Below are 21847 nucleotides of genomic sequence, written 5' to 3' on the forward strand. Positions count from 1 at the left end.
CCATCTTCATTGCTTCCAGAGTGATTTGTGCAAAACAGATCAGACTGTGCCATGTCTCTTCTTGCACCCTTCTCTGGTTCTGCATGCCCGCACGATAAAGCTCAGGTTTCCTAGCCTGGCCTTGGCTGACCTGGGTAGCTTTATGACTCTGCTCCCTTCCTTGACCCTGGGCCTCAGTCACGGCAGGCCCATGTAAGGTTACCTAAATTTACAACGCGCAAATCATCCCTAGGTGCTTTTTCTTTGACTATACTCCTTTTGGTACTCCTCAATTCTTGCCATCCTTTAATACGGTGCAAATGTCACCTTCTCTGTAAAGCTGTTCCCTGAGCTTAATCCTCCCTCCCTTCTGCCCCAAGGGTACCCTGGCCTCACCTGCTCATTTCAAGTATGGCACCCAATGGAAAGGCATTTGTAATGATTTGTTTGCTTCTGTGTCTTCTCTCCCAAGCCGCAAGCTCTTTCAACTGAGAAATATCTTCTTTGTGATCTTACAGCACAGCCCAGCCTCTGGCATACAGCAGTCACTTAGTAAATGTTGAATGAATGAATGACCTATGGTCTCTTCTGGTTTGGCTTGTCCTAAACTATGCATCTGAGAATTAGATGGTTTTGGCAATATGATGGAGAGAAACCAACTGACAATATGATGGAACTCAACTTTGCTCTTAGGAATAATGAGTTTTGGGGAGGCTTAGGCTGGATTATTGCTTGAGCACCGGAGTTTAAGCCTGCAATGAGTTATAATTGTGCCACTGCACTCTAGCCTGGACAAAAGAGTGAGACTCTGTCTTGCAAAAATAACTAACTAAATAATAAAAATAGACACAATGGGTTTTAAACATTTGAGCTAATGAACCAAAGATGGTAAGGAATTTCAGTAACAAATTTTCCTAGACAATATATCTGTGTGTACTACATCTGGAGATGGTTCAAATAAATGATTAAAACATGTAAAGCAGAACCATTAAGTAATCTAGATCATTTACTGCAAAAGAGAAACTTGAAGAGACTTAATAATGGTTTTTAATAAAAGATTATACTCCAAGGATGGCTAAACATCCTCCTTCTCCACAAACACAAAAGAAGAAGAAATGAGATGAAAGCGCTTCAAAGATTAAAGTCAAAAACAAAAAGGAATTGAATGGTTTCCTGCCAGGCAGTGTGAAGCCATCTCAAGTCACTATTACAGATAACTCACATTCAGAATCAGGCACAGCTCTAAATGTTTGCTACGTATTATGTCATCTAATCGATCCAATTTTCATAATGAACCCATGCAAGTTTGTTTTAATTTTATTATTCCCATTTTACAGGTGAGGAAATAGAGGCTCAAGGTTGTTAAGTAGCTTACCCAGGTCACACAGCTGAGAAACCATAGAGCTGAAATTCAAAGCCAGGCTGGCTGGCTTGTGAGGTTTTGGTCCTACTTCTAAGCTTTCTGCTTTGCTAGAGGCTGACACAGATGTCAGACCTCTGTCTGGGGATGAAGGCCTAAAGCTAAGCTCAAGAAAGCTCGAGAAGTTCAAGTGGCTAGCTTAAATTTAAACGAGAAAATCCTTGAATACACAAATGATTCTTCATTGCCAGGGCAACCAGCTCTCTTGGGGTCATTACATCATTGTGTGTGTGTGTGTGTGTGCGCGCGTGTGTGCGTGCGCGCGTGTGTAGAAAAGTTAAATACCCATTTTTTGTATTCTTTATTCTGGTGAGTTGGCCTACCAGGTCTTGTCCTGCTAATGAGACAGTAAGTCGTTTTGATTTTTTTTTTGGCTGTCAGGGCATGCACGGTTTCAGCATCCACATGTATGTGTGTATTTATAAGACCTGACATGAATCGAGCCATATTTAGATATTATGACTTTACCTCCAGAGGGACAGAACTTACTCTAGGGGTTGAAGAGTCAGCATCTCCTTCCCTGTTATTTTTTCCAAGGCAAGCTTGTTTAGCCTGACTCCGGGGCACACGCAGTGGGGTCACAGTCAGCACAGAACGGGGGCAGCATGTTCTGCAATTCAAATGCAACTCAAATGCCTGCACCAAAGAAAGTCAACACTCATCTGATGAGTAGCAGAGAGGGGGCTCCAACACTGAGCTGTGCCCCGGCTGCAGGAGGCCTGGAGGCTGGTTCAGGAGAACTAGGCAGCCCAGCAGGAGCCCCGTGAGAAGGGTGGGAATGAGTCACCAGACTTTTCAGGTTGACTGAGGTGACATCTGTTGATTTTCTTTGAATTTAGATGTGTTATCAGTTCACACATTGGGCATAACGGGAAGATGAGTGAACATTTTCTTGATAGTGCCTGACCTTTAGCAGGGTTGTGATAAGATGTGGGGTAAGATATGACTCTGCAAGAATATGCTGGACAGTGAGTGTCCCCTAGTGTGTACCAAAGGAGCGGTGGCAGATGGACCCTCTTGAGAGAAAACAGTGTGACAGGCCCACTCTCTGTTCTCTGACAGACACAGTTGGCCTGGGTGGACATTTACTATCTTAGGGCATGGGGAGGAACTGCTAATTTGTCACACACTGTGTTCATGGTCTGGGAAAAGCCCTTGCTTTTTTGACATTGGGTCCTCCACTATAACCAGACAGATTTTGAAAGCTGTGGTTAAGAGTTTGGGTTTTAGGAGTTCATATAATCTCTCTGGCCTCAGTTTCCTCATGCTTAAGATGGAAACAACAATGGTACTTACCCCCTTAGATAGGAATAAATAGACTAATACATGTCAGGTACTTAAAACAATGTATATCCAGCATTAAACTTGTATTTACATGAATGCATGCATCCTTATTTATACAACTTCATATCTATGGGAGGACTTATTCCAATGCTTGCTCAAAATAGATGCTTGGTAAATATTTGTTAAATACTGAAGGAGATAGAAGAATGGATTTGGTGGGGTACCTGTATGGCTATCTGTTCTGACTTCTTAGTAAACTGTAATTCAAGGATAGACAGGTAAAACTGGATGTTAGATTTAATCTCTATTGAACAATATTTCAAAAAAGGGGAGTTTTCTGCAATCATACATCTCTGAAGAATAGATGGAAATGGAGATAATGAGTTTGCATGAAGACTGCAAAAGAAATGGCATGAAGAATTGACTTGGTGAATGTCACATGTGAAGGACAGGCAGCAAGGACGATGACTCTAAATAAAATTAAAAACAGGGCGTAATATAATTAGAAACCTTAAAACTGCAAAACATATGTTATTTGTGAATCTACAAAAATAAATACATATAAAAAACAGGAGTCAAATCTCTGACCTGTATTGACCTTCTCTTGGTGGTTGTAATAACGATAGCTTAGAAATAGAAGTAAAATGAAAAGTAGAGTGTTTAGGAGCTGGTACAGTATGACAAGAGTACCTTAATATTAGATTAAATTATATAAAATTACCACTTTTGGGGTAAAAAATAGGGTCAGATATTGTCAGTATCTTCTATTTATTTTTATTTTTTGTTTTTAGAGACAGGATCACACTCTGTTGCCCAGGCTGGAGTGCAGTGGTGCAACCCTGGCTCACTGTAGTCTCAAACTCCTGGCCTCAAGTGATTATTCTGGTCACACAAAGTGCTGGGATTACAGGCATGAGTCACGGCAGCCAGCCCTCAGATACTGTTAATTTCATATGATTTGATCTAGTATATTTCAGCTAATTGTAGCTAAATCAAAATACTTATAGTGTCTTGCCTTTACTGCCTTTTAACTATAAAATAAATTGGCCAATTTTATGTGTCTTAGCCTCCTTTACCTCTCAGGCTTTGTGCATAGTAGGTACTAAGCAAATGTTTTGTTAATTGAGTGGTGTTTTTGGTTATCTTCTCTCAAAAGTCAGGACAAAAATTTGCCACACTACCGAATGTTGAGACTGCCCTTAAAATATATTTACCAAAGTGTTCGCTTCACTTCAGTTTTCATGATTTAGATAAATCCTTTTTGTTCCTTGTTTGGGCAGCACTGGGAAGCTAATTAATACATTATTAATATATTGTAGAGGCAAACATGACTCTGCTTGCTCACACAGCTATGACAAGAATAAATTCAGGTCAGAAATATTTTTGCAATTAAGGGAAAATGTTATTATAATGAGAAGTTATTTTTTAAACAATAAGACACAACTCAGTGTCCAAACATGGTAGAGACTTACAAATGAGGTGAATGGCAGAGTCAGGCAAGCCCTCTCCCGATGGTTCCAATCATTTAGGGCCTAATATGGACATCTAAAGTGCCCTGAAATGAACTTGAAATGATAACCTTTTGTGATCCCAGGAATGAAGAACATTATTATTCATATGCGATTTCATAACAGTTGGGATTGGTGCCAAACTTAGGAGCCAGTACTGAAATAACTGAGCAGGAGGCATGAAATGGTTTTCAATTCAGAAAATAAAGAGCTTCCTCCCCAGTAGAAGAGATGGGGGAATGTTCGGGGAGGAGTGTGAATAACCCATGAGTTATAGTACCTCTTTGGGCCTCAGTTTTTCCATATTTTGTTAACTACCTCCTAGAGAATATTCATTCTCTGTAACATCTGTTGTTGCAAGGATAAATCAGATAATGCCTAAAAATGCTATGCATTTCTTGAGGGGGGAAAAAGCTAGAGCCAGAAAATGTATTATTTTGGTTTTGGTTGACCCAGAGATGTGACAGCAGCCACATTACATAAGAAGAGTTCTAAGAAAATAGAGTTGCTTTCATTTTTTAAACAGAAGAACTACAATCTCCTCTCTGCTTGGATCCTTATACAAATCAAATATGTGAGCAAGAAAGGGTCTACAAAATCACCAATTTTAACTTTCCCCCAATGCCATGAATTTTTCTTAGAGATATTTTGAGCATGAAGCATGCACAATCCTGCTCAATTTTTGCCATCTAATGAGATCCCAGCCCCAGGTGCTGTGCTTCTACAATAATGTCTCGATGCTAATTACATTTTAGAATGGTTAGGGCAAGAATAGTTCCAAACATACTTGAAGTAATAACTAGTCGTATATCCAGAAGGTCAACAGTTCAATCAAAGACAGAAACAAATTAGCATATCTTAAGAAAGCGTTCAAGTGGTTTTGTGCAAGAGCTCTCATTTAAGTTTGCAAGTGCACTTAAAATACTGATAGAGCTAGGTAATTCTATATTTGCCTTTTTAACTCAGTGAAAGCTCCCAATTTCAGGGTGCAGTGTCTGAGAACAAGAAGCATCTGGCAGGTGAAGGGGAGAGGCATGTTGTTAGAGAAATTGGCTGGAGTTTCAGGTTAGGGGTCTGTGCCAGGACTGCGCTGCACGGAGTTGTAGAGATGGGGGCTTTGGGCTGCTGATGAAGGAAAAGAAATGATGCTAGAGAGCTTTGCACTGGGCCAGGGCTCTGCGCCAATCCTCTGTTACAGTAACAACACAGCGCTAATCCACGAGCACAGTAAATCCCTCAAATAATTGTGTATCAAATCACTATCAACAAAATTACACTCTGCTGTCATCAATGCAGTTTCCATAAAAATGTCTGATCTTTTCCCCAACTTCTCAGTTTTAAAAATGATTTATAACGAATACCAAACAGAAGCAACTGGAAACTCCACCCATTGCTTGCTATTCTACATGACTGAAGTTAACTTTAGTTTAGAAGTGCATCACATTTTAATTAAAAAAAAAAAACAATTGAGTACCTATTATGTACTTGGTAATAGTTACATGGCTAATAGTGTTAAAGATGATTCCTAAAAAAAATCATCTGCCAAAACCATCAAATAAATCATTTCTGCTCCACCAAAGGTAAAGTATTAAAATAATAAAACAGCTCAAGGATTTTTTTAAATGTGCTAAAAAGTGGTACTTTTCGTTCTCCAAGAGCCCCACACTCTGCACAAGAAGTTCCTTTCAGTAAGGGTGCAATGTACCCTGGCATTGTGTGAAACACAGTCTAAGAACTCGTGATTTCATGGGGGACCAACTAAGCTGGGAACCTAAGAATGACTTTTATACTTCGAACTATAGGAAAACCTTTAGGGAGAAAAATCAAGTGATAACGAAACTTATTAAACTCACTAACTTTTAAATAGGATGGTATCTTCTTACATTCAATTTAAAATAGAAAACATTTTAGGTCGGGTGCGGTGGCTCACACCTGTAATCCTAGCACTTTGGGAGGCCGAGGCAGGCGGATCACGAGGTCAGGAGATGGAGACCATCCTGGCTAACACGGTGAAACCCCGTCTCTACTAAAAATACAAAAAATTAGCCAGGCGTGGTGGTGGGCACCTGTAGTCCCAGCTACTCGGGAGGCTGAGGCAGGAGAATGGCGTGAACCCGGGAGGTGGAGCCTGCAGTGAGCTGACATTGCACCACTGCACTCCAGCCTGGGTGGCAGAGCGAGACTCTGTCTCAAAAAAAAAAAAAAAAAGAAAACATTTTAAATGTACAGAAAAGTACAGAGAATAATAATAACCATCTCATTACTGAGGGTTTTTACCAGTCTGTTTAACAGATCCTGTATCATTTCAGAGGGGTCCTACAGTTGCTCAGGCAGGAATTTTTCCAAATTGGAGACCAACCTCTGGGGACACAGTCTTTCTGCAGGATGTTTTGGGTCCATGGAATTCTCTCCTTGATCCTCTGCCATCCTAATTGAGCTGTTCCTTCCATTCACTTCCATTCACGGAGGTGATGAAGAGCTGCTGGGGGAGGTGGCTGCAGCAGATGCCAGGACCACCGCTGCCTTCAGCAGGTCACAGTCAATCCAGGAAGATCAATGCCCACATAAATAATTCTAACATAAGACTGAGTGCGGGAGAGAAAGAGATTCACTTCATCTGGGGCAGAGCTGGGAAGGGAGGGAGGGTGGGTTGGGGGTTAGCCCTTGCTGTTGGCTAGGATTTGGGAGGTGGCGATGAGAGGGATGGGGGAGCTTAATCAAGAGAGAAGGACTTAGGTCCAGAATGGTGAGCAGGCAGTCCTCAGAACAGAGTGTACGCTCTCAGCTAAATGGGTGTGCTTTGGCTGGAAAAAATGTTAAGAGGCCCCTAACTTACTGATGGAAGCGTCCATGCCCCTCCCCATCTTCTAATTTTCTTTTCCAATGATGCTACTGAGCCTTGAACTTTTACATATCATCCAGCTGCTTTTTAAACCCTAAGGTCATATAATACAGTAATAATTTACTTTTGGAGAGCATGTTACAGTTTACAAATTGCTTTTTGATACATATTATTACATTTGATCCATGTAACAGCCCTGTGACACCCCAGGCTCATCTCCACAAGTTCTTTCCTTTCAAAGTAACTTCTGCTTATAGAAACTGCCAGCTATAGAATCAGAAAAAAAAATTTCCAATAGCAGTCTTATTGCATTAGAAGCAGAGGCTGGAACAAAGTCAGCAATTTGGGAGAGACAAAGGAGAGGGCATCAGCATAGACAGAGATTGAGAGTCCCGAGGGGATGACACGATTGTGGTTTTGGAAACGCAGAGTGATGCAGAAGAGAGAGAAGAAAGAGTGTGCTGCAGAAAGCAGAAGGTGGAGCAAGGTACAGGGTGGTGGTTCGCTCCAGGGCGGTGTGCTGGCAGGGAACCAGTGTGGGGTCAATGCCTGCTCAACCACAAGTGGGACTAGGTGTTTACCTTGAGCAGTGCCCTGTGAAACTCAACTCAAAAATACAAAAGGGTGGCTTTCAGAACATGCGGATAGAATAAAATGATTTTTTTTTTCTTTTGAGACGGAGTCTCACTTTGTCGCCCAGGCTGGAGTGTAGTGGCATGATCTCGGCTCACTGCAGACTTCACCTCCCGGGTTCAAGCGATTCTCCTGCCTCGGCCTCCTGAGTAGCTGGGATTACAGGCACCCACCACCACACCCAGCTAATTTTTGCATTTTTAGTAGAGATGGGGTTTCACCATGTTGGCCAGGCTGGTCTTGAACTCCAGACTTCAAGTGATCCACCTGTCTCGGCCTCCCAGAGTGCTGGGATTACAGGTGTGAGCCACCATGCCTGGCCTAAAATGATTCTTTTTATAAGGTTGGGGAGGCAAAAGACCGTTTCAAGATCTAGGAAGGTAGAAATGCTCATTTCATTTGACGTACGTACGTTCTGTCACATCCCACAACACCTCATCTATTGTAACTTTGATAAACTGTTTTTCAGATCGAGTACGAAAGTGGTGCACTTTTGCGACTGCTTTATAGAAGCAAAAACAACCAGGACACCATTTTCTGGTTGCAATCTACTTGGAATAAATCTCATTGATGTTGGATGCATCAACATATCCACTTAGCCTGCTGTCAATCATTTTACTTTTCTACTTAGAGACACGATGTGAAATGAGATTAATCCAGTTACAGCAAAGTGAGTGAATTCAGTTGAGTAAATCCCTTCCATGGAAAAGAACTTTGTTTTGCAGCTCATTTGAAATGAAATCCACAGGACAGTATGATGCCTTCTCTGGAACTGAACAAATACATTTATCCTAGTTTTATTTGGAGCTAAATTCACATTAGAGCTATCCCATTTGATGGTGTACTCTATTGTTCTTAGGTGAGGGTCACAGTGAAAGCGTTTGCTGAACAACCAAAATATTTCGGTGGAATTTAGCCTGAGGACTAGTGCTCCAACGAGACTATAAGTGCAGAAAAGATTGACAACTCCTTGGAGAGAGAGGAGAGAGACTAATAAAAACCAACAAAACTGTGTATATTCTTTTATATTCCTCCTTCGTGTTCCATGGCAAAAGGGCAGACTGCACATAGCTTCCATTTAACAAATACATACTTGGTGGTAACTATCTCAAGCAGGCAAGGCTTGGAGCAGGTCCAGAGGATAATGAGGGGATTAAAAGGTCGGGGAGAGACTCTCAGGGCAACACGCTAATGGAATTGAGATGCTTTAGGCTGGAAAAGGGGTGTCTGTGCTTGGCAGTTGCAGAGGACAGTTTATCATTACCTAACGTTAGAAATCACATTGTGTGCAGGGTGGGATGAAAGACACTCACTTTACATCCCAGGAAGAGGTGTTTAGGATTAGAAATGGGGAAGAAGTTTTGACTTTGATGGATTATAAGGCATCCACCAGTCCTTAAGAAATCTTCCTCTAAAAATGTTAAAGTTGAAGAGTAGATAATCTTTCTGAAATGATTTAGGTGCACCCTGCAGTAGGGGAATGACCCCAGAGGACCTCTCGAGTTCTATTCCATTTCTTATCCCGTGATTTTTCAGTGGCCACTGTCAGGACCTGGCTTACTTCTGGTCTACCTTTCTCCATAGCTGGGAGCCCTTGACCCCTTCCTGCAAGTCAACCGTGCTGTAGACTCAGCACTAAGCCTCTTCTCCATTGGGAGGGATTTAAGAAGCTCACTCTAGCTGAACACTTGGCTGACTCGGCATGGGGTCATGCTTGCTGCTGGCCTGGCTCTGAGGCATCCCAGTTCTAGCAAGCAGGATTCTGCCTTGTCCCTGAGTCTTCATCTTACTGGATTTACCTGAAATCTGCCTGTGTACTCCTATGCTAATAATTGAAATTCTTTCTTGTTTTCCACGTCTAACATGATTTTGAGATCATACCTGGTATCCACTCTAGAACTAAAGCCTTCTCTCTCTCCCTCTCTCTCTCTCTCTCTCTCTCTCTCTATTTCTCCCACACCTCCTCCCACCCCTCCTGGAGCTCATACCTGGTGTTCAGTCCCTGATCATTAGCCCTGTCCTCTTTTTTTTTTTTTTTTGAGATGGAGTCTCACTCTGTCGCCCAGGTTGGAGTGCAGTGGTGCAATCTCTGCTCACTGCAACCTCCAGTTCCCAGGTATAAGCGATTCTCCCACCTCAGTCACCTGAGTAGCTGGGATTGCAGGCGCCGGCCACCATGCCTAGCTAATTTTTGTATTTTTAGTAGTGATGGGGTTTCACCACATTGGCCAGGCTGGTTTCAAACTCCTGACCTCAGATGATCCACCTGCCTTGGACTCCCAACGTGCTGGGATTACAGGTGTGAGCCACCGTGCCCAGCCTTTTAGCCCTGTCCTCTAAAGCTGACTGCCTTTGTGCACGGAGTACCACTTAGCATTGGTCCTAGATGTCTCCTTTCATCTGTGGCTGGATTTTCCATTCTCTGCCCCTCATAACCCCACCACCGTCACTCCGGCCACTGCCGGTCTATTTGTTCTTTGCCTGGTCATACAGTGACATACCACATGACTCTATTTTCCTATAGTGTTCTATGGTTTACAGTCGCACATCTGAGTCTTTATAAATCATACACTGGTGTTTTCCAACCTTGTCACTATTGACATTTGGGGCCAGTTAAGTCCTTGTTGTGGGGCCATCCTGTGCACTGTAGGATTCTGAACAGCATCACTGGCTTCTACCCACCAGTAGGTCCTCTCCCCGCAAATTGTGACAAAAAGTATTTCCTGGCATTACCAAATGTCCCTGATGGGGGTGGGGGAGAACTCCTGCTTCACAAGAACCCAGAAAGGCAAGAGTACTTTTTTTTTGGAGACAAGGTCTCACTCTGTCACCCAGGCTGGATGGAGTACAGTATCTCAGTCATATCTCATTACAACTTCAAACTCCTGGGCTCAAGTGATCCTCCTGCCTCAGCCTCCTGTACCTAGGACTCCAGGCATGCATAACCACACCTGGCTAATTTTTAATTTTTTGTAGAGATGGGATCTTGCTACGTTGCCCAGGCTGGCCTCAAACTCCTGAGCTCAAGCAATCCTCCCACTGTGGCCTCCCAAAGTGTTGGGATTACAGGCATGAGACACCATGCCTGGTCGACGAGAGTACTTTAAAGCCAGTTAAATAGCTGAATGTATAAACAGAACATTTGAATCTGGTAACATTTTAACTAAGGACTCTAACCTTTTAATAAACACCAAATGGAAGTTTGTAAGGTTTGTATCACAATACAAGGTCTACAGTGGGTAAAATGGGGGTGAAAATCCCTTCACTCTAGATCTGTTCCTCTCAGATTTTATTGTGCATAAGAATCACCAGGGGAATTTTTTCATAGTTAAGATTCTGATTCAATAGGTTTGAGGCAGGGCCTGAGATCCTCACTTCTAACAGCCTCCCTGGCAGTGCCGGCTGCTGCTGGTTCTAGGATCACACTCTGCTACAAGTGCCCAGGCCCTGGATTAAAAATCACGTGAAAGGTCGGAGAGGGGCTATTGGAAAATTAATAATTATAGGGTCACAAGAGCAACATCACAATACTTATTAGAACGGCAGGCTAGAAAAATTTGGATGTTCCCTGCACCTTTCTATAAGGAACAAAAAATCTGCCCTCAGGGATGTGTTTTGAAATATGACATTTCTATTAGCTTGAAATTATAAATATTATACAAGTTACTTGTGAGCTCTCTGCGCTGGCCAGGGATGAAAGCCTACGAACTTCTAAGCTAGCTTGGTAAGTCTTTTAGAGGTTTCCAAAAGTCTGACGGAAACCTAAACTCAAGATCTTTGTAGTCCCGTATTACAAACGGAAGAGGGTAGGGTTGAGGATGGGGCTGGGGGAGGGGATGGAGGGAAGAGAGTCATTGTAAACGAGTCTTGCAGATACACTTTATGGCACTTGCTCACATTACAAATAAGGTGTAAAATGAAACTGACCATCACATGATGTTACTACAACCAAAAATCAGATAATCCAGCATATTGTTAAAATGTCTGCAAAAATGAGGTCATTAACTTTCATGTGTAGTGATTAGGATAATCGAGTCTTCCGAAAGCTGCTGAGAGCCTAAAATAAACTTTTTCTCCTCTCGTCTAATGCTGTCTCTGAGTGACATTTCCTTAGGGTTTTGCAGACATCGAACTCATTGTTGCATATCCTCACTGGAGGGAGGAAATGGTCATTCACACTTATTCCTATCTTACTTAGGAAGATTGAGGCCCACTAGTTTGTCTAAGGATGCAGATTCGTCCAGGTTTGCAGAGAATTTATGGATAGGAAGGAGACAATGAAGTTCTGGCCCTTTAGAGGCCAGAGATCCATCATGAGATTAGCTGCACCAGCAGGTAAGTACTCACCTGCAGGGAGGGGAAACTAATAGTCTGGCTCTGAAAGATTTGGAGAAGTTGTTATCAAAATGATCAAGTGGAATAGAAATAAATGACTTCTCATACTCTGTCCTAGGGATTTTTTTTTCTTAAATCAACAGTGTAAGTACAGAATAAGAAAGATCTGGCTGCGCACGGTGGTTCATGCCTGTAATCCCAGCACTTTGGGAGGCCCAGGCAGGCAGATCACAAGTTCAGAAGTTTGAGACCAGCCTGACCAACACGGTGAAACCCCGTCTCTACTAAAAATACAAAAATTAGTTGGGCCTGGTGGTGCTCACCTGTAGTCCCAGCTACTCAGGAGGCTGAGGCAGGAGAATCACTTGAATCCAGGAAGTGGAGGTTGCAGTGAGCCGAGATCATGCCACTGCACTCCAGCTTGGGTGACAGAGCGAGACTCCGTCTCAAAAAAAAAAAAAAAAAAAAAAAAAAAGAAAGAAAGAAAAAAAGATCTGGCTTAGTAGTAGTGCACGGGAACTCACGGGTTTTAGTTGACCAGAATTTCAGTATGAGTCAGCAGTGTGACATGGATGCCAAAAGGGCTCATGCAATCATGGGCCATATTAATAGAAGTACAGGCTACAGATCAAGGGAGGCAACTACCCCATGGTGTTCTGCATCCTCAGGTCACTCCTGGAGAGCACAGCTCCATTCTGAGACCCCTGACTTAGGAGAGGCCCTACACTAGAGTCCAATCAGAGGCGAGTGCTTAAAATAATGGCAGCATGCAAAACTGCCTCATAGGAGGAGTGGTTACAAGAACTAAGGATATTTATGCTTGAAAAAGAAGACTTTGAGGGACATGATTGGAAGCAGGAGAAGAGCAGGCTATCAGGGAAAAGATCTTGAGGTAGTTGCCAGTGGCAGAAGTTCAGTTTCTGGATTCTGCACAGAAACTTCACAAGACCCTTCTAACTCTTTGTTATTTGCAAAATAAACAGATCTTCAGCAAAGAAGACCCTGATTCCCTTATGATTTCCTTGAAGTATAATGCTTTGTGGATGCATTGATGCCTGCTTGCTAAACCATCTCTCTCAGCCTACAGATGCACCTCCTTCAAGAAGTCCTTTCTAAAAATCTCCATCTTGAGCCGTTTTTTAATCTCCTCATCAGGAGTTTTGCATTGTGGTAGCATTTTTTTGTTTGTTTGTCTGTCCTAGTTTCCCAAATACACTGTTCATTCCTTAGGGGAAAGGACCCAATTATATATTTTTTTGCTTTTATTTCCCTAAATGTTCTCAGTACATCTGCATACCTGTGAGCTAGGGACTGAGGGAATTTCTACAGACGGTAGCCAAAAGATAAATTAAAGTAATCAGACAGGTAATTTTTACAGCATCTACAAGACGGAGCATTACTGCATGCTCTCTTGATGATAATAGCACCTAATTGACCCTTCACTTTATGAAATAATATGAGCTGACAAAGTAGGCTGTATTGTAAATCTCCCTTACATCTTACATTTAAAAATGGAAGTTGTGGAACTAAGCTGGAGAAAAACAAAGTCTGCTCTCTAAAAGCTCCATCTTTTTTGTTCCAGGTATTGGGAATTTCTTTTCAGCTGAGGGATTCCTTGACTTCACACTTTCTTCTTCTTCTTTATTTGGATACTTACAGGGTACCAAGTGTCAACTCATAACATCTTACAGTACCTGGTTTATAAAACGAATTAGTAGTCTTTTATTTAAAAATATTGATCTAGGAAATAAAAATTCCACAAAATGAGTTTGTTTACATAAGAAAGCATCATGTTCTGCGTTGTACACAGGAGACACTGTTGGGGGTAGCAACCCATGAATCTTTGAAAGTCTCTTGTATAGTGGGTTAAAAATGGCATAATTTCACTCGAGGACAGAGGAGTCGGTGAGGCACAGTGAGTCATCTGTGAGGCTGAGCAGAGAACACAGAATACAGGAGCCAAGCTCATGCTCTGTCACTCTCATCACCAGTCAGTATAACCTCCCACAGTCCAATGACCTGACATGGTACGGAGCAGATGATACTCTCCGTAAGAAGTTGATCTAACTCCACTTGCCAGCCTGAAGTACACTTAGAAAATTTGAAGCACAGAAAGACTGAGACACAGGACCCCAATTTCCTATCAACGCCTATTAATCACAAATATTAGCACTTAGTTTGGATGACTCCAAAGGCCAAGGGAGAGTGGTGATGGCCTCCCCTAGTCTCAGGACTTCTGCACTCACAGCTGCAGGCCCTCTTGTGAGTCTCCGACTTCTAAGAACAATTCTGGGACATTAAAGGATATAACTGTTCGTAATAAAAAATCAAGGAGAAGGTTTTGTGCCTTTTGAAAGGTATAACCTCTTTAGAAGGATAAGGGTCTATCAGCCGAAAATAAGCCCATCAGCATTATTTACTTCCATATGACTCCCTGAACTACCCAAGAGGGATAATAAAATCTCATGGGATGTCTGCCCGATGCAGAGCACAGGGTTAGAGTATAATTGCTGTGGACAGTCAGCCCTGCAGCAAGTGAGGCACCCAGCAGCACGACACCCAAGCAACCCACAGAGGTACTATTGAGATGTTTGTAGTTTCTAATGGGACTTGGACATTGCAAGGGAATCCGTTAAGAAGTAGATGCCAGCTCTTATGCCCTACAGGGAAGGGTGAAGGGTCTGGCCATCTATGGCAGAAAAGATCATTTCCCTCTGTTCTCAGACCCAGTGGGATTAGGCAGTTTTCCGCAGAAAATCAAAGGGCTTCAGAGAACACACAGTCTAACCTCTTACTTGACTGAGGAAGAAACTGAAGCTCAGGGAAGTTAGGTGACTTGTTTAAGATCACGTGGGTAGCTTCTGGCAGAGCCAGAATTCAGCTTTCCAGAAGCCCAGCAAGGGCTCCTGCATCTCCAGAATCCTGTGTTTGGACCAGTGCTGTGGAAGGGCCCAGGCCACAGTGTGACAGGCTTGGTGCTAAGTCCCCGCAGACATTAGCAAATTACCTTGAGCAAGTCCCGGAAACTCTCCAAGCCTTGCTTTTCCCACTCTGCAGAATCAGAGGTAAAATCTGTGGTCTGTCTACCTCAAAGATCACAGCCAGATCAAACAAGATAATGATAACTTTTTATTTACTTATTTATCTTTTGAGACAGGATCTCGCTCTGTTGCCCAGGCTGGAGTGTAGTGGTGTGAACATGGCTTACTGCAGCCTTGACCTCTTGGGCTCAAGGCATACTCTTGCCTCAGCCTCTGGAGTAGCTTGGACTACAAGTGCAGGCCACTGGGCCTGGCTATTTTCTAAAAGAATATCTTGTAGAGATGGGGCCTCACCATGTTGCCCAGGCTGGTCTCAATCTCCTGGGCTCAAGCAATTCTCCCACCTTGTCCTCCCAAAGTCACTGAGCCTGTATGGCAACTCTTTTTGAAGCTCCATCAGGATCAGTGTACAATAACTCTAGAGAAAGAAAATTTTTCCTATTGAGGATATATGGATGGACACCAGGTGATTTATGAACATATGTGCTATGGATATCAGCATATTTATGGTCAATTTAAGGTACTGATATAAGGTATTAGATTTAGACAATTTTCTTAGTTGTCTCAATGTATGGTTGAGATTCTCCTGCTAGTCTTACCGATTTAATGATCTATATTTTCAAACATATCTGTTTAGGGGAGGAGAGCCTTTTCAGCTATCAGACTTTACATTTTGTCTTATAAAGGGTTAAACTCTGTGACCTATAAAATGATGAAGAGAAATTTCAAATTACAAGGCTTTCCACCCCACTTTGTACCTCCCTTGTAATATTTCCTAGTTATTTAGAAAGAGTATCTTTAAAATCATATTTAACAAGAGAACTATCTACTTATTATTTACTTAGTTCCTACTGAGCTCCCAGCAGTTTGTTTCTAATATTTTCCCATAAAGCACTAGATAAAAGACACAAATCATGAACCATTTGTAGGCCGACACATTAAGCCGGTGGTTCTCGAAGGCTGGGGGGTGTGGAGAAAAACAGACGGAAAAGTATTATTCATGACCAATTGATCAATTAGGCTGCTTTTCATTAAAAAACATAAAAAGGCAGAACCAATTTGGCAATGACTGTGTTAGAAATGCAAAAAAAGAACCATTATTAATGCTGGATTTTTTTTTCGTAATTATTTTTAGTTCTCTTTAGAAAAGTACACTGGAGAGCTTCCCGTAATGGCCACTGAAGGAGTGGATAAGATTCTACCCCCCGCAGTGGAACCCTTTTGTAATGCTAATTTAGGAGCATGGACCAATACCTCGTTTATACAGCTTTTTCTCAATACAGTTTCAGAAGCCACAGGCTGACTTATGGAATATCTGAGTGTATGAGATAACCAACCAGGGAAGTTACCTACTAACAAGAGTCATCCATCGTCTCCTAAGAAATCCACAGTGTGGCCTTTAATAAATCTGACAATGGCTTATACTCTTGTGCTTTCATGGTAAAATCTTATACAGTACAGGAATGTGAAAAATGAGAGGAATTTTTTCCCTCCTAATTATATCAAAATATCATCTTCCACCCCGAGGCTCTGAGGTCCCAGGCCTCATAACTCCCCTCTTGTATTGCTCCTTTCAGGGTTCCCCCCCCCTCCATTACTTCATAGTTCTCCTACTCTTTGCAGTTCCAAGTATTTTATGTTGAAGGTTTCTTGTACAGAGGCTTAAGCTATGTAAATGTAATAAGAGCACTTATCTGTGTTTAGTGGAATGCTGTTCTTATTCAGATGAATGAAACCTTAAATGTGTTTGGGTGGCAACCTCCTGGATTTTCAATCACTTCAAGTCTGGGTGTGTGTGAGGGCTACTTCTACTCAGCTCCGCTTGTACCACTCCTCACTGCATGTGCCCGTCATCAGAGAGAGTGCTCAGGAACCAGACAGCCTGGGTTCAAATCCCGGCTCCACTAGGTACTAGTTAAGTGACCTTGTGCAACGTACTACCCCTCTCTGTACCTCAGTTTCCTCACTGTGAAAAAAGGGTAATATTAGCACTTTCTTCACTGCACCATTAGGAGAAGTAGATGAGTTAGTACCTACAAAGTAGTAGAACAATGCTTGGCAAGTAACAATAATAACAGGCACTGTTTTAGGAACTTTACATGTATAAATCGTTTACTCTTCAGAACAATCCCACAAGATAGGCACCATTATTAATCCCATTCTATAGCTTAAGAAATTGAAGCACAAAAAGAATAACTTGTCCCAGTTCACTCGCTTAGTAAGTGAAAGACTGGGCTCACCCCGAGGCTGTCTTGGCTCTACAGCAAGCACTCAATAAACGTTATCTACTATTATTATTACCTGAACTTATGCACTCAATAAATATTTCCAGTTGCTATTGCTGCCGATAACGAAGAATTTGCATGTCGATTCCATCTTCAAAGTGTATTAGAAATATATATGAACTCCAGTGAAATAATCAATTGAGGTAAAGATTATTACCTAAAGTCACTGGGTGACAGTTTGTCGAGAAATAGGATATTGCCACAGTGCCAAAGTGTTTATGAGATACACTTTGAGATACCCCCTGAGACTACTTGCTAATTGCAAAGGGTGAAAAAGTGCCTTTACAACAAGAGATCCCCTGAGCAAGATCACAACCTTAAGCCCTGATCAAACTTGGCATCACACACAGTGGAACAACCTGGCATTCTGTACCTCCTGATAAGATGCAATATGGAGCACCCAGTGGCACCTTGCAAAAAATGTTCAATCAAAATCAAATCACGCTTTTAGTCCTAACTTGGAGCTTACAGGAAATAAAGTGGGTAGAGGAACAAATTAACCATGAGGCAACAACAAATTCAGAAAGTGGGACCTGGTACAAGAGAACTGGCTTATATCTTTAAAAACGTCCAATGTTGAAGAAAGAAGTATGAGACCCAACTGCAAAATATGTTCTTAGTTTTAAAAATTAGATTCTTTTTTTTAAAAAAAAATGGTATAGAAGACATTTGGGGGGGACAAATGGGGAAGGTTAAATCTGCACTAGCTATCAGGTGATATTAAGGACTTACTGTTTATCCTCTTAGGCCTAATGATGGTATTGTGGCTAGATAGAGGAATGGCTTTATTCTTAGATGAGTACTGAATTATTTCGGAGTGAAGTATTATTTTATCTGCAACTTACAAGTAATTCAGAGAGAAATAGGTATAGATAGAGCAAATATGGCAAAAAGTTAGCAATCGTTGAACGTAGATAGTGAGTACTAATATTTCAACTTTTCTTTATGTTTTATGTTGTTATTTTCTCACTATCTTTTCTTTTTTCTTTTTATTTTTTGAGACAGGGTCTTACTTTGTTGACCAGGCTGGAGTGCAGTGGCACAATCTCAGTTCACTGAAACGTCTGCCTCCCAGGTGCAAGCAATTCTCGTGCCTCAGTCTCTCAAGTAGCTGGGATTACAGGCACCTGCCATCATGCCCGGATAATTTTTGTATTTTGGTAGAGACAGGGTTTCAGTGTATTGGCCAGGCTTGTCTCCAATTCCTGACCTCAGCTGATCTGCCTGCCTTGGCCTCCCAAGTGCTGGGATTACAGGTGTGAGCCACTGTGCCCAGCCGTTCTTCACTGTCTTCTTAAGGAACGTCTTAACATTTTCTTTGGAGAGCATGTAAGACTTTTATCATCATGTACTTTGTGATAGTTTAATTCTCTAAAATTTTTGTTTATAAATGCATATTTAAAAAGAAAATCTTTAAAAATTATTTACTGAATTCCTACTGACTCAAGTGTATTGAAACTTAACGTTAACACTGTTGAAGAGGACTTGGTGCCTAGCGCCAGGCCTGGCATATAGTAATTGATCAATAAATGTTTGTAAAATGCTTATCTGTTAAACAGGGCCATGCTTTCTTAAGAATTTTTAAGTGGAAAAGAAAAGACAGGCCAGGTGCGGTGGTTCATACCTGTAATCCCAACACTTTGGGAGGCTGAGGCAGGTGAATCGCTTGAGTTCAGGAGTTCAAGACCAGTTGGCGCAACATGGCAAAACTCTGTCTCTACTAAAAATACAATATTAGCCAGGTGTGGTGGTGTGTACCTGTAGTCCCAGCTACTCGAGAGGCTGAGGCAGGAGAATGGCATGAACCTGGAAGGCAGAGCTTGCAGTGAGCCGAGATTGCACCACTGCACTCCAGCCTGAGAGACAGAGTGAGACCCTATTTCAAAAAAAAAAAGACTCATGAGACTATGTTATTATCATTATTATTATTTATTTTTGGAGATCCACCCACCTCGGCCTCCCAAAGTGCTGGGATTATAAGCATAAGCCACCGCGCCCAGCCAAGGCTGTGCTATTTCTTTACAGACCAAGGTACGCTGGGCAAATACCTCAAAAGGACAAAATGGGGACCTATCGACCCTATTGTTTGATTCAAACAACTTATAAAGATTCTTGAACAAGTTTTGAGTTTGTTGTATAGGGGCACAAAAATGAATAATCTGCCCCCAGGATTATCCAGCAGCAACTGTTACTTATTTAAGAAATCCTGATGGAATCACACTTACTGACACATTTTCGAACGACTGCAGACTTTTCTTGATCCAGGAAAAAAGGGCAAGTTCTACTCAAGTTTAGGCATGAACCCTGTCAGTCATCAACACCAGTGGGTGTTATTATCTGGGAATCAATAAATATGTTGGAACTAGGATCATTTTCAGCTCTTCTAGAAAGCAATAGTACTAAAAGAGATGGCTTCAGGAAATAAGTGAGAGACATTTTGTGTAAGAAGTTGGAAGAAAATGATCAAGAGTCAAAGAAATAACTAATGATGACATTGTCTTGCATTTTTATAGTGCATTTTTCCTAAGGCACTTCATATCTATGTTAACTCATTTATTCTTACAATATCCCTAGGAGGTAGACAGAACAATTGAAAGGGATTTTCACCAGGCCTAAGACGTGGGAGATATTCAAAAGGATATTGTATTAGCAACAGAAATATTTCTTCATATTGAATAGATTGATCATCTCTTTCTCCTCTGCTTCAGTAAAGTCATTTTTTAAAAAGATAAAATCTATTACAATTTGGGGAGAATAAGATTTCAGTTTACCACATGGGAGACACTCCAAGTTCAATCTAAAAAAGCAGTTTTATTCAATAATATAGGGCCACTTCTCTTTTACAAAAAAACAAAAAAGGGTATGAGTCAGATATTTTTCAAATTTGAAAATTAAATATACTTAGGTGGTCCTCTATTTACACAGTGTTCCTTATTTAATAGCAGACGGTTTTGTAAAGAGGATCACTATAAAATTATTTTATAAAGTTTTATATACAATACTGGATTGTTAAAGGAGAGTAACTTCTGCTAAATGCTCTTTCTGAAACCAAAAATAAGAAACAAAAAGGACTCACTAAAGAACTAAACCGTTAATGACAAATATTGCTGCATAGAACAAAAGATTCTTCGACCTGAAGTTTCCTATCCTCGGATAACATAACAAGAGCACATGAAATTTTTCCCACTGGATGTTTAGATCTAAAACATTTCCCTCTCCTAGTTTATCTAGGGATGTATATGTTCAATAGTGTGCAAATTATGTCGCATATACTTTATTAAGAAGGCCTAATTCCAGGTAGGTAAATACGGTAATTTTTTTTTGACAGTATATCTGTCAGGGCAATACGATACATTTTAAATTAGTGAAACCTTTGGTTGGTATGTTCAATCCGCATGTTCAGGAAGAGTTGGGACAAAGAACACAAAGCAGCTATCTTCAGACTGGACGCCTAAACCAGAGACAGTCACAGGGATGGAGCCTAACGGCTAGTACAAAGAGAGACAATACCCTTCCAAAATACACTTCAACATAAAGTTTTCTTTTTGTAAAGGAATGAAAACTGGTGTTCTTTGTACAGGTAACAAAAATGCGAACAGAACTAGAAATTCAAGCAAAGAGAGAAATCCTGATCTCAGAGTGCTGGTGTTCATTCATCACTGCTCAGCCCTCTACCACCCCCTCCAACCCCTTCCAATTTGGATTAAATCCTGACCATGGTGAAGTGGAATTTTACCACTATGATCCCAAGGTCGAAAATCTTTCCCCGAGATGCTTCTGAAGCCAGTTCGTGGAGATTTTTGTGTTATGGACTGGGTAAAGAACAAGTGTTCTCCCAGTTCACTTGATAGAAGTCAAATCCCATCACCACAAACATTGTCACGGCAAAAGGTTTAGAGACATTAGCTGATGGGACTTAAAAGCAGTATTTAGAGAACTAATGAGATTCATTTTAATTAACTCATATAGAACATATGTACAGATATTGTATAATGACATACCTTTTGGAAGAGAAGTGGTTGAATTTATGTCTTGGCTTTGATGCCGAGTTATTAGAATCCTTTCTGGCAAGAAGGAAGACGAATTCAAGCATCAGAATTACTGCATTTCAGAGTACGGATCCGCTTTGTGCTGTCTTCCATGTACCACTCTGAAAGAGGGTGCAAGTTTACAGATCCATGAACTGTGCCTCCTCCTCCCCACCTCTTACTCCCTCCTCCAAACTAACCCTAGTCAGCCCTGCAGCCTGTAGGCAAACCACACAGGAACTAGCACATACGGGGCTTCAGAGAGTTGGGCGTGAGCCTTAGATTATGTGGTTTTGTTTTCTTGCTGCCAGAGTTGAACTAAAATGCAGGAGGTTCACTGAAATACTTTTGCTTCTTTATGCTAGGTTTCAGTTTTAACAATATCCCTCCTGAACACTTATGTTCATATAAGAAAATTTCTAGTCCTAGACATGGTCCATCAGCAAGTCGATCTTAAGGAAAACTCTTATTCTCTTACTACAGTCATGCACC

The 21847-nt window shown here is 41.5% G+C and overlaps 1 protein-coding gene across 1 annotated transcript in view; it reads right to left on the bottom strand.

Annotated features, from left to right (window-relative positions):
* GRAP2 (GRB2 related adaptor protein 2) overlaps positions 1-21575 on the bottom strand; it is a 70343-nt gene extending 48768 nt beyond the window's left edge. Inside the window, exon 1 of the mRNA XM_007975859.3 lies at positions 21329-21575. The gene's annotated coding sequence lies outside the window, so the exon portion shown is untranslated. The remainder of the gene's footprint in view (positions 1-21328) is intronic.
* Between the last annotated feature and the right edge of the window lie 272 nt (positions 21576-21847).

This window comes from Chlorocebus sabaeus, chromosome 19, assembly GCF_047675955.1.
Source record: "Chlorocebus sabaeus isolate Y175 chromosome 19, mChlSab1.0.hap1, whole genome shotgun sequence".
NCBI classification, from domain to species: Eukaryota; Metazoa; Chordata; class Mammalia; order Primates; family Cercopithecidae; genus Chlorocebus; species Chlorocebus sabaeus.